At 39.0% G+C, this 15469-nt stretch overlaps 1 long non-coding RNA gene across 1 annotated transcript; it reads right to left on the reverse strand.

Moving 5' to 3' along the window:
* Positions 1–1459: 1459 nt before the first annotated feature.
* On the reverse strand, positions 1460–9348 carry LOC146768457 (uncharacterized). The gene is made up of 2 exons (XR_014953452.1): positions 9208–9348; positions 1460–1647 (listed from the first exon to the last, which is right to left on the reverse strand). It is a non-coding gene; the product is annotated as an uncharacterized LOC146768457 (long non-coding RNA).
* Positions 9349–15469: the final 6121 nt, after the last annotated feature.

Here is a 15469-nt window from a genome sequence, read left to right on the forward strand (position 1 = left end):
TGCACCTCTTCCTCTTCTTCCCTTTACTTCCAGTGTCCCAGTGACTGTCCCAGTGGCTGCCTGTCTGCAACACCAATTATATTTGTACTGCCTTGAAATGCATCACAGAAAGTTCCTCTCTGCAGAGTCCAGGGACTGTTGGATGCACATTTGAGTGTAGATATTAATGGAAATCACCCACCCCTAAGTGCTGCTGTCTCCCGTAGAATGCTTAGCAACTCACCTTATTTTCAATTTATTAATCCTTCTTTGAGTATTTTTCAAGTAGCTTTCAAAGGGTATTTATCTTAGTTTTTCCAAATCTGTACCACTGAGGGATTTTCCTCCCTTTTTCTGGTCAAGTTCAGATTTTGTCACTGATGATAATATTTCTTTCTCCTGAATTTTGATCAGATGATTTTTTTCAGATATAATCATTTAATCTCTTGCAGTAACTGCAACACTCAGAAGCTTTGTGTTAAATGTCCAATGAAGAAATGAAATTTACCAAAGAAAAACACTCAATAATATTCTCTGTATTGCTGACATCCAGTGAGTTAGGGCAACAGAAATATTTAATCAATTTCTTTAATCATGTAGAGCCTGATCCGGTTCTCCCCAAGGAACACCAAAGTCTTTCCATAGGCCTGAAACTTTCCATGACTTTCATAGGCCTGGAGAACATACACAATGCATGTAGTGTATCTCCACCACATCAATAACTCATAGAATGTTCTCCTAACCTTTAAAGAGGATATGGTACTTTCTGTGTCTGTGTGTATATACATATATATATGGCTAGGCATAAAAGCAATCATTAGAAAGCCTTACTTTGTACCTTGTGCCCACTCTAATACCAAAGTCTACAGCAAAATCCAAATCTGGAGGAAAGACAGGAAGCCATTATTAGTTTTTCTATGAAAATTGTATTTTTATTGAAAGCAGAAGGTGAGCTGAAGGCACCAGTCCTCTTTAAAATACCTTGGGGTTTAGCATCAATAATGGAAATATACATACTGTGGCTGGGATATGTCTAAGACCTTTCCCATCTTTTCTGACTGTCCATAAATAAGTAGTTTAGGGCCAATGAATATAATAAAAGAATGATCTTAATATTTTGCTCTGAAATTGTTTCCATTTCACAGGAAGTTCCAGTTTCCTTCAGCAAATGGTTTATACTTTTCCAAGCACACTTGCATTCTAGTAAAATGTATTACATATGCATTAAGGCTTAGTTTATTTATTGGGAAACAAGAACGCCATAAAAAAAATCGAGACTATTTGTATGGTTACCTACTATATTTTTATGGTTACTTTTCTTTAAAATAGTTAGCAACTCCTTTTCCCCTGCCATTTTTAATAGGGTGTATGCATCACTGTTTTCAGTTTCTTATGGAGATAATTCTAATTTCCTAAACAACAATCTGACACAGGTTTAAATTATCTGAAATGCAAGTCTAAGATCAGAAGTGATGACAAACCTTTAGTTTCCTATGGCTTCCCATGGAGTTCTGGAAGGAGCAGCAACTCCCTGGGCAAGGATCAGACACTTGGACTGGAGCTCCTCAACTGCTTCAGGCAGGGGGACTTCAACAGCTGATGTCCTTAACAGTGGAAGTTTGGCACATTTTCCTGCCCTTTGATGGTCAAAACCTGGAGTCTCAAGAACTGAAAAATATGGTGGGAAAAATAGGTCATGTCAACTGCTTCTAATGAATCTAGTTTACTACATGTAAAGAAAAACACGTTTTCCATAAAACCGCATAGTTATTTTCCTGAGAATAATTTTTTTCAAAAAATTTAATACCTCCTTACAAGGAATGCAAACCTCTGTTCATTGCACATGCAGTATATCCTGCTAAAATACAGAAGGAGATAAAACTCTAAGCATTCCTGCAGTATTTAACTCTAAAAAATGGAAACATTGGAATCTACCACATTCTTTTTTTTTTAAATATCTCCAGCATCTATAATGAGTTCTTTATTAGTAATTTATGTAAAACACTTGCTGGCTTTGTGATACAAGCTCTAGGAAAATCTCCCACTTGCTCTTACCCTTTTTTTTCCACTAGTCTAAAGGAAGGTTTGCTAACAGTCCTTCCTGCCTACATTTATATTCATTATCTACGTATCACAAATATTTAGCACTTTATCCTGGATGTGGTTAAGCACTAGGTACACAAGCTCCACAGTGGGAGCCAGATGCTTGATGTGGCTGGAAGAGGAAATAAGTTGTGGTGGAGCCATTGCCAGCTGTCCCTGGGGTCCTGCCCAAGAGGAAGGCCTGCTGAGTGGTCAGGGCTGGCTAACAGCCACTGGGAGAGCTGCCTAGAAAAAAGTGCTTAAATTCAGGTATTGCACAGATGCCCTGACCATTAACTTGCAGAGGAGACAAGAAAATTGAAGTAGTTATGTGAAGGGCTTTAAAGATGCAGCAGGTATAACACTCATTTTATAGTTATAGCTAAATCTATATAAATCCTCAAGTCTGCAGAAGCCTAGTGCCAGCATCATAATCAAGCAAATTTCCAGTAACAACCATCTGCTTTTAGCCAGGATGTTTGGGAGACTGGAGAGTAAATTCCATATCACCTGAAAGCTCTCCCAGTTCTGTTCCCAAAAAGGGAAATGATCTTACCTGCACAAAGCACATCATTTCATGTTTTCTGGAAAACAGACCATGGATAGAGGTATAGCAAGCCATGCTTGTCTTGCATCCCCTAAACCTAGGGAAGATGAGATCTTGGGGCAAAAGGAGGAGTATTTTGGCATCCACTTTCGTAAATTTTCTTTAAAATTCCTCCCATTTCTTGTGACCTGGTCTACGCCAAGAATAAGAAAGAAATAAATGTGCTCCTTGGGAGCATTTCAGTAATACCTAGCGATAAGTTGTCTCTGGCAGAGATTATTTCAGCAGGATACAGAGAGGATTTAAAATTCAAACAGAGACAGGAAAGCAGCCCAACACTCCATTTGAATTGGTGGTAGAATTAAATCAAGTGACACAGCAACATATGAGAATTCTCAACAAATACCTATAAGATGGCATTTTAACAGGGGATTATATCATGACTGCTCCTTTTGAGAGTCTGCAGGGACATAAAGGAGGATAAATTACACAGACACTTGCCTGCACTGTGTCTCCAGATTCTAGCAGTTCACAATGAATGAGAGAGCAGGGGAGGTACAACCAGTCCTCTCAGTCCTCTCAGCTCCTACTTTGATGATAAAAGGTCTGTGACAGCAGGTATGGTCTCAGTCCTGTTTCCATGGTTTTGGGCCATGAAGGAAGGTCAGCGCAACAGCTGAATAAGCTTGCTATATATCCATAAGAGCTTGAGGAAATGGCTCCTGGTTTGGGATCCTCAGGGAAAGTAAAGTTATGGGCCATCTCATAGCCTGCCTTAAGACAGAACCTGGCTTTACAGAGTTTTCTGTCTTCATCTTTGCAGACTCTGCCTCCTGTTTTTGTGTCTGGCCTCTGGACACAGCAGGTAATGTGTTTTGCAATTCCATCCCGAGTGCAGTGAAAAGCAGACGTAGGGGTGGCTGTGCATGGGGGTTTCTGCAGGTACAGCTGAAGTTGTGCTCTCCCCTCTGACGTGACCTCAGCACTGGGAGAACTCCTCCCAGCTGCAGCTCATCTAATTGGAGGCATGAAAACCTGAGTCTGTAATTAAGAAAGCACTGAAAGCACAGGTATCTAGTTTGGATGCTTATCAGCTATACGTCAGACTGCCTCTACCAGCAGAGTCATGTTGTGAATCTATTTGTAGAACTTGATTTATGAAGATTAATAAGACACACAAATTATGTCAACTTATGGCAAAATCCATGTATTTTTCTTTCAGTTCAGATTCCAAAATGCTGTTTTCTTTCTCATAGGGCTATTTTTAATGGCAGAGCCTATGTGTATCCTACCCAGGCCTGTAAGGAATGCCAGGACAGCTAAAAGCAATGCAATTATGTGGCCCTCCAGAAGGTCAAGCAAAAAATATATGGTGCTCACTGATATTTATCAGACATTTCTAAACCTGGACAGAGCCAGGGGATTACAATGGTTTCTCTTCCTTCTAAGCACTTTGGGCAGAAATTGTTTCTGATTTGTGTCTTCATATCTGACTCAATGTTAACTGTAAGATCCTGGTGTCATCTCTAGGAAAGCAAATTCTGTTAAAGGCCTAGAAATATCAGACACCATGACACCATCTTATGATTCTACATTCTCACTATTACTGCTACTATTTCCTTAAATATGAAGCACTAAAGGTTTTGAGTAGCCACAGACCCATTGGTTACACCTATTGTGTTGTACAAAAGAGGCCTTAAGGCCACATTAATTGCCCTCAGGAGTATTTCAGAGTTCTTTCTGAGATAAGTAATTTGGTTTTGTAAAGTGGAATAGTCCTGGCTGTTTGCTCTGCTTTCAGCCTTTGGTGCATCAGCCTTCCTCTCTGCATTTCCCCCTGCAGTGACACCACATGGCTGACAGCAGACAGAAAAGTCACCCACAGAAGAGAATAAGTGGGGAAATTTTTCTTAGGAAAACTCTTTGACATTAATTCTACCAGTGGATAACCAGGTGCAAGGTTCTTGTAGTTAGTCACAGCTCTATCTGAGCTGCCCTTTGCTCCTGTGTTTGCCCTGGCCATTTTTTATTCAGTCTTTGGCACAGAATTGCAGTCCTTATATTTTAAACTTCTCCAAGTAGCACAACCAGGCACTGGCTCTACTTTGTGGTTACTGGTGCAATGTAAATCTTCTCTTTCTTGCTTCTGAGGATGGGGATCCCAAGAGTGACCCATTTGCAGAAGCAATGTCTAACTTTGTAGAGGAATGTAGAGGAATAGCAGGAACAAGTGAATTTAGCAAAATTACTACTTTGACTAGCAAAAGAAATGTACATATTCAGATAAAATAAATGCACAGGCACCATCATCAGTCTTGTTTCTTTAGTTTAGGAGAGTGTTCTGGGATTTTGAACTCACAGACATTACAGAGCTTAGAGTTCCTCCCTTTCCCAATGTCTGATATAAATGGATTTTCTGGTAACATCTACCTAGGTCCAAAAGGTCAGATGAAGGTTATTTTGGAACAGTTCCTCTCACGCTTGTGTTAACATTATACCTAAGCTATCCTGTCTTGAAACAAGCCTGGGCTTCCAGAAGCTATGAATGCTTACATATGTATATGTACACATATTTACATATGCAATATTTACATATGTGCACATATTTACATTTATATCTATTTACACTGCTTATGTTTAGTTTGGATTAATGAGACACAGAAAACCTGAATAGAGTTTATAGATTGCTGAAGCCTCTATATTTCTCCATATTAGAATAGTTTTCCATATTCCTGCTTTCCCTTCTGCCAGAAGTATTGGCTAACAAACTGTGTACACAGAAAAATACAGTAGCTAGCTATAAACCTCCAGGTTTTTTGTAGTTTTAACACTTAAGCATCTCTGTATCTTTCAAATTTCAGTACAAGTTTTATTCCAGTTTCTTTCTTACTTTGGTTTTTGATATCTGATCCTACTGAAGTGACTTTGAAAGATATCACATTGACATATTTGACTCATTGGCATAATAGAAGAAAGAGAAATGAAAGCCTATTTTGTGTAGGAAGAAGTAAAAATAATGATTTTTTTTTAATATTGCAGAAAATAGCTAGAGGGGGATAGACACAATTCATCAGCACTTGGTTTAAATTGCTGTATCTTCATTTTCTATGTGAACCAGTACATGCTTATTCCTGTAGTAGGCAGACTGTGTGCTTATCACCAAAAACTTCAGAAATATGTGGGTGTAGTCAACATCTGTGATTGGTTTCCTGAATGTTCTGGGCTGTTGCAATCTTCTCATAATAGAGGCAAAGGGAAACACCTTTCTCTGTGCATGTAAGGCAAGAAATGCACACTTATAATAAATTAAATTTGTGCCTGTCTCATAGTTTCCATTTTTAAAATTGTAAATAAATATTTTTACCCTACCAAGGCTTCCTTGAAGAAAGAAAGTAGATAGCTTTACCTCCACTGCGCAAATAGGAAGACTGAGGCAGAAATATAATACATATTATATATAATACAATAATATAATACAATTACATATAATATTATTACAAAATATACCTCTAATTCAGAAGTCAGAAATCTGTATTATTTAATCCTGAATATTCAGCTGAGTGGTCAAAATGGACCAGTATACTTCAGGAATGCTATAGTGACTCTTCACAGAGCTATATCTGCATCTTTCATACACATAAAGTAGAAGGGAACAAAAGTACATCAAGGCTTCTTACCAATATATATTCATATTTCTGAGCATTAAATATCTTATATGCTGTTTCTGAAGTCCATATCAGCTCTGGCTTATACAATCAGTACCCATTTCTGATTAAATAATCTTGCAGTACATTTTTATTTATTACTTGATATAGAAAATTTGTTTGCTTCTTTTGTGAGCTACCTGTGGATTAGCTAGTTTGGCCTAGATTACACATTTTCCACCAAAGAACAAAGCCTTGGAACAAGTTCTGCCCAGCCTTTGACAACTCCTTATATTTAAATTTTAGAAATTTTTTTGATACAGAAACAAGTGGATTATTTTGCCCACTATATCCCTGTTCAATACTGCTCAGTATTATTCGAGATGTGGACTTCTAAGAGAAAAGGAATTGGCTGCATAGGACAGATGAGTCCCTTCTGCCCTTCACTACATGCCCAAGCTCTTCTGTGGTTTGTGCACCTCTGGCTGGTATCTCTGGCCAGGGCACCACTCTGAACTGGCTATGCTGAATCATTTATGGTCAGGAGAGGGCTGCCTGTTCCAGCTGCTCTCCAGCTGATTTCAAACAGAAGACATGCACAGATGCTCATCTACCAGCAGTAGAGGTCTTTTTAGTACAGGGAAGGATTTGTGAACTCATAAATTCATAAAGGCCAGAAAGGAGAGTTACATTCCCTGTCTAACCCAGTCTCTTGTATGGTGCAAGGGAAGTTAACCCTTTTCCCCCAATAACTTCATTTGGCCAAGATCTACCATCCCAGAGGACTCCACAAACTCTAACAGTGAGAGGTGTCCCTGGGCCTCCATGAATCCACTCAGGAATGAGCCAGAGCTGGGCTTTTGCTTGGTCAGGGCAAACTGGAGGTATTGTCCCTGCAGTGCCTGTAGCCTGAGTGTGTTCTCAGCCTAATTCAGGAAACCACAATGGTCACACACCCATGAACCACACATGGCTAAAATGCTGCTGGCCAGCAAGCCCTGGCTGTCACTGGCTTTGAAAGAGGTGACTCGGTCCAGCCTTAAATTCTCATCACCTCTGCTGTTGTCTCCTGGCCTCCCTCACCTTCCTTTAACTCTTGTCCATTCCCCTGCTGGCTTCACTGGAGAGGCAGAAACTGGACTGACAAACAATTAATTGATCATTTACTTCTTGCAACATAAGTATTCTTCTTTAGAAATTGAATTCATATACAGTGTGGGAAGGGAGGCTGCTCTCCTACTGAAATTTCTGACATAAGAGTCAAATATGCTGAGACACATCAGATTTCACCTTGGAAAAAAGAAAAAATACCCCAAAGGCTTTGAAGTCTAGTGCTGCAAATATGGTCAGAGTGGGATTTTGAAATACTGTCACCTTCATTTCAACAACAGTTCAACAGTTGCATCTACTGTGATTGCAATTTGAAGGTAAACTTCATGGTGAACATCCTTAAATTAGATTGGGTATCAATTTAGACATACTGTTACACACACCTATTTTTAAGGACAAGGATATTGATCCTGGCAAGGCAATAAATTCCAGTAATATCTCTTTGTAGAATAAGGCCAAGACAATTCAAACATGATTATTTTTTGTCTTTGCAACATTTTGCCAAAACTATGATATTGTTGGACAAATAATTCTGATTTATATTCAACAAGAGTAGTAAAAAGATTTTATAGAGGAGACAGTCAGAGTGATATTTTCCTATAAATCACAATGATTTTTATTGCCACAAGGTCCCACGGCTCAACTTCAAATACAACTGAGCTGTAAACTGCATGGCTGAAGCTGCATTCCTTCTGAATGAGAACCATGTTTCCCTTTCCCAGTGAGTGACTCCACATTCCTATCAGTGTCTAGCAGATAATAACAATATCCAAACAAAAGCAGTTTTTAGAGCTGGTAGAGCAGTGATGGGAAAACATGTTCAAAGTGGTGTCACTCTATAGCATATCATTCTTAAAAAAAAAAAAAAAAGAGATAAGCAAGGTGCATACCAGAAAATAAGACAGTTCTTTCTGTCATGTTTCTGTTGCTCTCTCTTCTGGGATAAATTTTCCTGCTGATAGAATATGGAAGAATATAGCTAGAACAAGAGCAGTATTTGGCTACTGACCTGGAACACAGTACTCCTATCTTTTATATAACCCACAAGTTACTGGAATCAGGTAAAAGGAATTGGGAATTACCTATATTCATTTCTTAACCTAGCTAAGGGAAATCCATCAAAGACTGTTGAAATACAAATAACACTAACCTCTTGTATACTATTAGGCATGTATTCCTCAAGGATAGCTGACATTTCTTCCACAGTTCTTTCATTTTCTCACTTGAGAACCATACTCACCAAAGCCAGGTGCATGGAGCAGAGTCAAGGGTGAAGTGTTCTATCTGGCTCTGGATTAGATTTAAGCAAAGGTCTCCTAGGCTCAGGATATGCTCTTACTCTTCCAGTGCCTGACTGAGACCTGAGATGAGCATGCACCCAAAACAGAACCTGAAAATTATTTTACTTCAGATCATCACATATCCTTTATTTCCTAACTCTAGACTTTCCTGCTCTCAGATTCTCAGGACTCCAACTCACATGTGAGGCCTTATGCTCAGCTTGGCCATGACTCTGTTCTGTGCCAGGATGAGACCTGGGTACACAAGTCTGTACCTCTACCTCACCTGTAGGACATGGAAACCAAAGCGCCCAAAGTGCCCATTCTTCCTCCACACCAGAAGTCCAGGGCAGCCTCACTCCAGGGCTGCAGGCAAACACAGTTTTTAGTTTTGTCACTCATCTCCCTCTCTTGCTTCTTTTCAAGCCACAGCTCTGGGGACAGCTGGGTTCATGGATCATTTGCTAAGTGGTATGGTCAAGTGAAAATGTGAATATAAAAAAACACAAGTATAAGAAGGCACAGAATAAATATATGTTCTAGTGAGAATACAGAAGCCACTTACATGATTGGTTGTGTGTGGATCATGATTATTCATAATTTAAATCCAGGGAATAGCAGTCCTGAATCTCCTCTTCACAGAACACTTTTCATCTCAACCTCTCTCCAGAGCAGTGGCAGATAAAAATGGGATTTGTGTGGGAGTGGAAACTCACGATCCTCTGAAAATCTCTGTGTGAATAGAAGAAAGTTCAGATTTAAATCTCTAGTTCTAGAGGGTTTTGGTATATATTTGTAGCATTTATATAATTTAGATATTTATATATAGATAATATTTATATTTATTTGTTTGTTTACTTTATTTATATAGCATTTTTAGCATTTATAACCCTATGCTAATAAAAATATATCAGCTGTAAACTGCTGGTATATGCAGAAATTGTTCTTTCACAGCTCTTTAAAAGAAAGAGCCATTTCCCTTGCTCATGCCACAATTATCATCACTAAATTTTAGCAGGGATAAAAGGCTTTTTCTAATTTGCACCTCAGTATCAAATAATACTACCCTTTCTCTTTTAAAATAATTTCTTTTATACTTCTATGACTATAAATGCATCCAAATCAGGAAAACCTTGCAGATTAAACTACTCTTTCTGGGGCCCAAGAAAAGAAACTTCTTTATTTCAGAGCTATGGACAGTGGGCTTGCAGCTTCCTCACTCAGCGGTGGGGCAGGCATTGAGCTTTCCATGCAGCCAGGATATTTCTGGTGTGCTTCGAAAGAAAAGCGAGTTACAAATTATTAATGGTGGTGGCCATACAGGAATGTGAAAAGGTTCAGGTTCAGCTTGCCAAGGAGTGGTCACCTCTCACCCCTCAGACCAGCACCACGCTGTTCCCAGCCAGCTTTTCCTCCACATGGCTATTTGGGAAATAAGATCAGTAGAAAATAATGGCCCTGTGCAGCTTAAAAAACCACAGTGAAATCAGTGGACTAGAACTGTATTGCCTTTATCTCCACTTGCCAAAGCCAATCTTTCTTGAGGATCTTTGTAATCCAAAGGGCCAAATTAAGATGGCTAGAAATGGCCTGGAGCAGTCAGTGCTGTGACAGAGCCTTGTGGTGTACCCAGCCCCTTCCCCCACAGGTGAAATTTTGGGTTCCCTCAAGTCCCATTGATTTCAGCGATTTCCTTGGCAACCATTCCCACACTGCACATCACAATCTGCTTGCCCTTTCCTGATGACAGGTTGGGATCCTGAAGGCACATCCTCCTTTCCCATGGGCTGTGAAATGCAAGTCTGGGCAGCATGTGCCCAGCAACTTCAGCAGCTCAGGGTCAGGTTTGCCCTGGACAACTACAGAAACTCAGTGTGTTCTTCACTGCATAGAGCAGCCAGTGCAATTAGCAGCTTTACACTTGTTTGGGGGATTTTTTCTGACTTTGAAACACCAAGAAGTAAAGAATGTGCTCTGAAGTCAGCACATTTTGGAAGCACTGCACCTAAGGAGTGAAAAAACTTGAATTGCTCTTATGTTGAAACTGTCATGATAGTGTTACATCTACTGATTTTTTCTTAACATCCTCAAGTGGTTCTGATTAAATATATTTTGATCAAATTAATTCCCTTTCCTTCTACCCTCCATCACCTATAAAAGCAGCAAAAGTCAGGCCAGCATTAGGATACTGAAAAGTGAGTTTTGGCAGCAGGATAAAGGTCCTATTAGCCCTCAGATCATCTGGAAGCAAACCAGTGTGGTTTGGCCATTGCTGTATTTGCCATTCTCTAGGTTAGTTGATGGAGAGCAAGACTTCTATTTGGATCAGCAAACAGAGGTGAAGGTTAAAGAAAAGAAAAATGAAAATGCATATTTGCACTTCTGGTAGACAGAAATCTGAACTGATTTGTCATTCAATTCTGAGGAATGGGAAACAGTGTGAGTATAAAACTGGAAAAGAAACATCAGTATGGGAATAAGAGAAAATCATTAGACCAAGAATCAAGACCTGCGGTATTCCACTTGGAACCTGATTTGCCTTTTGAATGTTTCAGATTGTCACCTCAGGAGCTGCTCTTCTACAGTGGGGAAGATGGAGACAGAAATAATGTTATGAGTTTGAGATGTATTGTATATTTTGGCAGCCCCAGTCCAAGAGACTGGCACACTGGAGTGAGTGCAGTTGAGGGACAGAGATGTGAATGCAGGAGCACATCCTTGCAGAGGGGCTGAAGGATCTGGGCTGCTTCAGTCTGGAGAAGGGAAGGCTGTTGGGGGGAGAGGACAGCAGCCCCCATGAGGAGGCTGTGCTCTGCCTGCTGGGTGCATGACTCTGGGCAGAAGCTGAAGGAGGAGAGGTTCAGGATTTCCTCTGGAACTTCCCCCTGAGGGCAGCCAGCACTGGAGCAGAGGACCCAGAGGTGTGTGACTCCAGCCCCAGCCAGGCTTGCTCAAAGCCTTCAGCAATCTGGTCTGACTCCTGCTTTGAGCAGGAGGTTGGCACGGAGACATCCTAAATTCCCTTCCAACAGGAGTTTTTCTATGATCCAGTGATTTATTATATTTTTCCCAATGTGTGCAAATAATCATATAACAATTTTGCCTAATCTTTTTAAACTCTATTTCATCTATTGTGTCCAGTAAATTCCTTCCTCTGACTGTGAAGTTTGCTGATAAGCATATCATTTACCATGGTGATTTTTACGATTTGGCACCACTTTCCCAAAAACCATTCAGAAGTAATTTTATATCAAAGCAGGCAATCATACACAGTAATTTCAAATGGAAACCACAGGTCATGATGAACTGGACAATTCTCTGATTTTTTGTGAATGAGAAATGAAGATTTAAATAGTCACCAAGAATTTTGTCTCCATATTCAATTAATCAGCACTTCTGTTTTTCTGTTTTACTGAGTGTAGCTTACTTGTCTGTCTTAAAAGAGTCTAACTTTTTAAAGACTAGTGGACAATTTATGACTAGAAATATGGGCAAGCACAGTGATGCCAAGAAATGTTCTCAAAGTATTAAGCTGTTCTGAATAATATTTCAGTACAAGTGAAGCTTCTGTTTTCATGTCCCTGAGACAGCAAAACCAGAAATATTTGGAAGCTGTTTTGACATTCTTCAACATACCATTAAGCAACAATAAAAGAGGTTGTCATAGCTGCTGTGTCATAATGGAATGAGTTTGTCTCTCTTCAAACTGGTAGTGGCATTTTGCTAGTCAGAACATCAGGAAAAAATGTTAAAATCAGAGCTGGGAAAAAATATTCACAGGACAGTATAAATCACTATTGTTTTATATTAATTCAAGACTTACTCATTTTTTCTTTCATTCTTCTGATCTTTCTTTGAAATAAAAAGCAGGTATGTCAAGTCTAAACCAACCAAGATTAGTCACATAGATAAAAGAAAATATCTGTAGTTATTATTTCTATGCTTTGTACAGCTTGTCAAGAGAAAGTTGGTAAAACAAAGTTTGGTTTCAGTACTTTGCAACTGAGTTTGTGTCCTGTGCATTACCTCCTGTTTCCAGGCCCCACCAGAAGCATCTCACATGCATTGGTCTTAAATTGCATGTACCATGTCCCACTCTCTTTACAGATTAAGCATATCTAGATATTAAATACCAGAACTAAAACATAGAGCACAGAGTGATTTTGATTAAATTATTGATATAATGTTGTTTAGCACTGGGTTTTTTCATTAGAAATGGCTAAAAATGATAAATTGCAATAAATTAAAAGCTAATTCCCAAAACAAGATTATGTCTAATATTTAATAAGTAGTGATATGGAAGCAGCTACAAATATGCATCCTTAGCATTTTTGATTACACTTATTGACAACACTAAGATGGTTATTTCACTGCCATGATTTTTTTGTTGTTGTCCTATAACTAAAGTGGAATGAAACACTTTTGCAGAAGTTACTGTGAACTGAAGGCTGCACCTTTCCAGAAATAGGTTTTTCAGGAAAACGGCACCTGCTACTCATAATATTCATGCACACCTATAAGTACAGCTGTTACTAGAGAGGTGTCTGACAGGATAGAAATGGGTACAAGATTTATCTGTTAGTTATATCACAAGAGAGGTTTTAATACATTATATATAAAACAAGTGAGAAAGCCCTATCTTAGAGATCAAGTTGAGGTATTAGGCTTTTCAAGTTCTTAGTGATGTATAATATATAATCTATGTATTCTCAGAGTTGTACAAACACAGAGAAAAATAGTCCCTGTCCTGATCACTGCTGCTTGTGGATGGATCACAGAAAGCAGTGAGCAGAAACATCCTTTGAATTCAATTAGCCTGTTGATATGGTGAGAATTCTCATAAATATGCCCTCAAATGGGCATTGGCTCTGTCATCTGTCACAATACAGAGTACAGACAAGCCTAGCATGAAATTCTTCAAAAGAATTTGGGTTTTGATCTTTGCTTTCATCCAACACTAAGATCTACAGGATTTGAGTAAGATTTACAGCACTGAGGAGGAAGTTATTCAACAGGCAACAACAAAGTTATTTAACTTTGGCCAAGAGTGGGGAGAAGCAGAGAGTGCAAAAGTTGAGAGCAGGACTTGAGTCCGGAGGCAGAGGCAGCCACCACGACTGCAGGTGTGACAGCTGGAGGTAGTGTCATGTCCTCTTGAGAAAAAGCAGCAAGTACAAGATTTAATAAATTCATCTTCTGTTTTCAACTCTCCCTGCCACAGAGCACATTTGCAGCCAAATATCAGTTGCTTACACCTGAGTCCCAATGAAAAGAAATATCTCTCTCAACTTCTCTTTTCTTGGACTTTCACTGCACTGATGTTGCAGATCCTCTCTACTTTGGTCTTTGGGCATTAAAAGTGTTAGAAAAATATGCAACAGCCTAATATTTATCCTCATTTGGCTTCCCTGTATTTCCCTGCTTTGCTTTCTCTTGCATTTCTGCATCTAACCAGCCACAACTGTTACAGAATTTATTGCAGAGAATTTCTTTCTGTGATTATGACTTAAAAAATATGATCAAGCTGGAAGGCAGGGTCTGTCTGGGCACAAGAATGAAAAAAGGAGAAAAATACCTGTTATGACTTGTTTCCAAACACCACCACTGACTGCAGCCTCACAGTTTACTCAGGCAATCTGCCCAAATACTTCACAATCATTTCTGTTAAAAAGTTTATATCAGTGTTAAGCCAGAACTTTTCATGCTGATTTTGGGTGATCATTTCTTGCCCTATTCACTACAGATTTTACCTTACACATTGAAACTAACTCTTACATCCTTGGAAGGCTGTTAACCTGCCTCCATGCTCAGTCTTGTCTGTATCCAGGTAATGAATCCCAAATAAGTTTTCCTATCCCCACACATCTGTTTGTAGCCCTCTGATCAATCCTTGCTCCTGTAAACTTCTTCCAGTTACCCATACACTGCTTCAAATGCCAGACCAGACAAAAAACCAACAGCAGACATTGTCTGCCCCTTGTGAACAGAGTACCTGGATTATTGTATCTTGGAGGCCACACTCTTATTTGTGCATCTCAGTTGAGGTTGCCTTCTCCCAGTATTGTGACACTTTTGGGTCATGTTCTTTTTGAATCTCTATTCTTTTTATTCTTTTTTTAATTTTTTTTTTTAACATCAGCCACCTATCCTGTTGTTCCTATCCTAGATTCAGATAATTTGTTGTTCCTGATGCTAATCTGTACTGTTTACAGTGATTTTTGAACAATCATTTGGATGATTTTTCCAATCTTTTACAATTTCTTTGAATCTTTACCTGAAGCCTTTTTTTTTTTCCTGAAGTCTCTTCCAGCTGCTTATCTATGACAAGCTCAATACTGCAGTTCTCTGCTTTATGACTGTAATTTATTCTGGTATTGAAGATTTCACTCAACATATTGATACCTTCTCTTTGGCTTCCAATGCTGTCCTATATGTGGGCATAACAGTTTCAGCAAGATTACATCTTCCTAGCTTGCTTGTCATGAATCCAATTCAAATTATCTCAAAGTTAACCTATGTTATCTTTTACTTCACTCATCTAGAATGAGTTCTTCATTGTACAAGGAAATTTGATGAGCTTGATATGAACCTTCCTTGGAAAAACACATTGCTCATACTCATGTTATCTTCCAATGCCTACAGATGGTTTCTTTAATGATTGCTTTGGACTAGAACACTTTAGCTCAACTAGAATTTCCCAGCTCTTTACTTTCCAAGGTAAGTGTTGCATTTGCTGTTTTCATACACCCAGTGTTAAACTTGATCTCTACAAATTCTCAGAGAATGCTTAATATTTTCTGAGCTTTCTTCATCAAGTTCTTTAGGCA

Source organism: Lonchura striata, chromosome 2, assembly GCF_050655825.1.
Source record: "Lonchura striata isolate lonStrDom1 chromosome 2, ASM5065582v1, whole genome shotgun sequence".
NCBI classification, from domain to species: domain Eukaryota; kingdom Metazoa; phylum Chordata; class Aves; order Passeriformes; family Estrildidae; genus Lonchura; species Lonchura striata.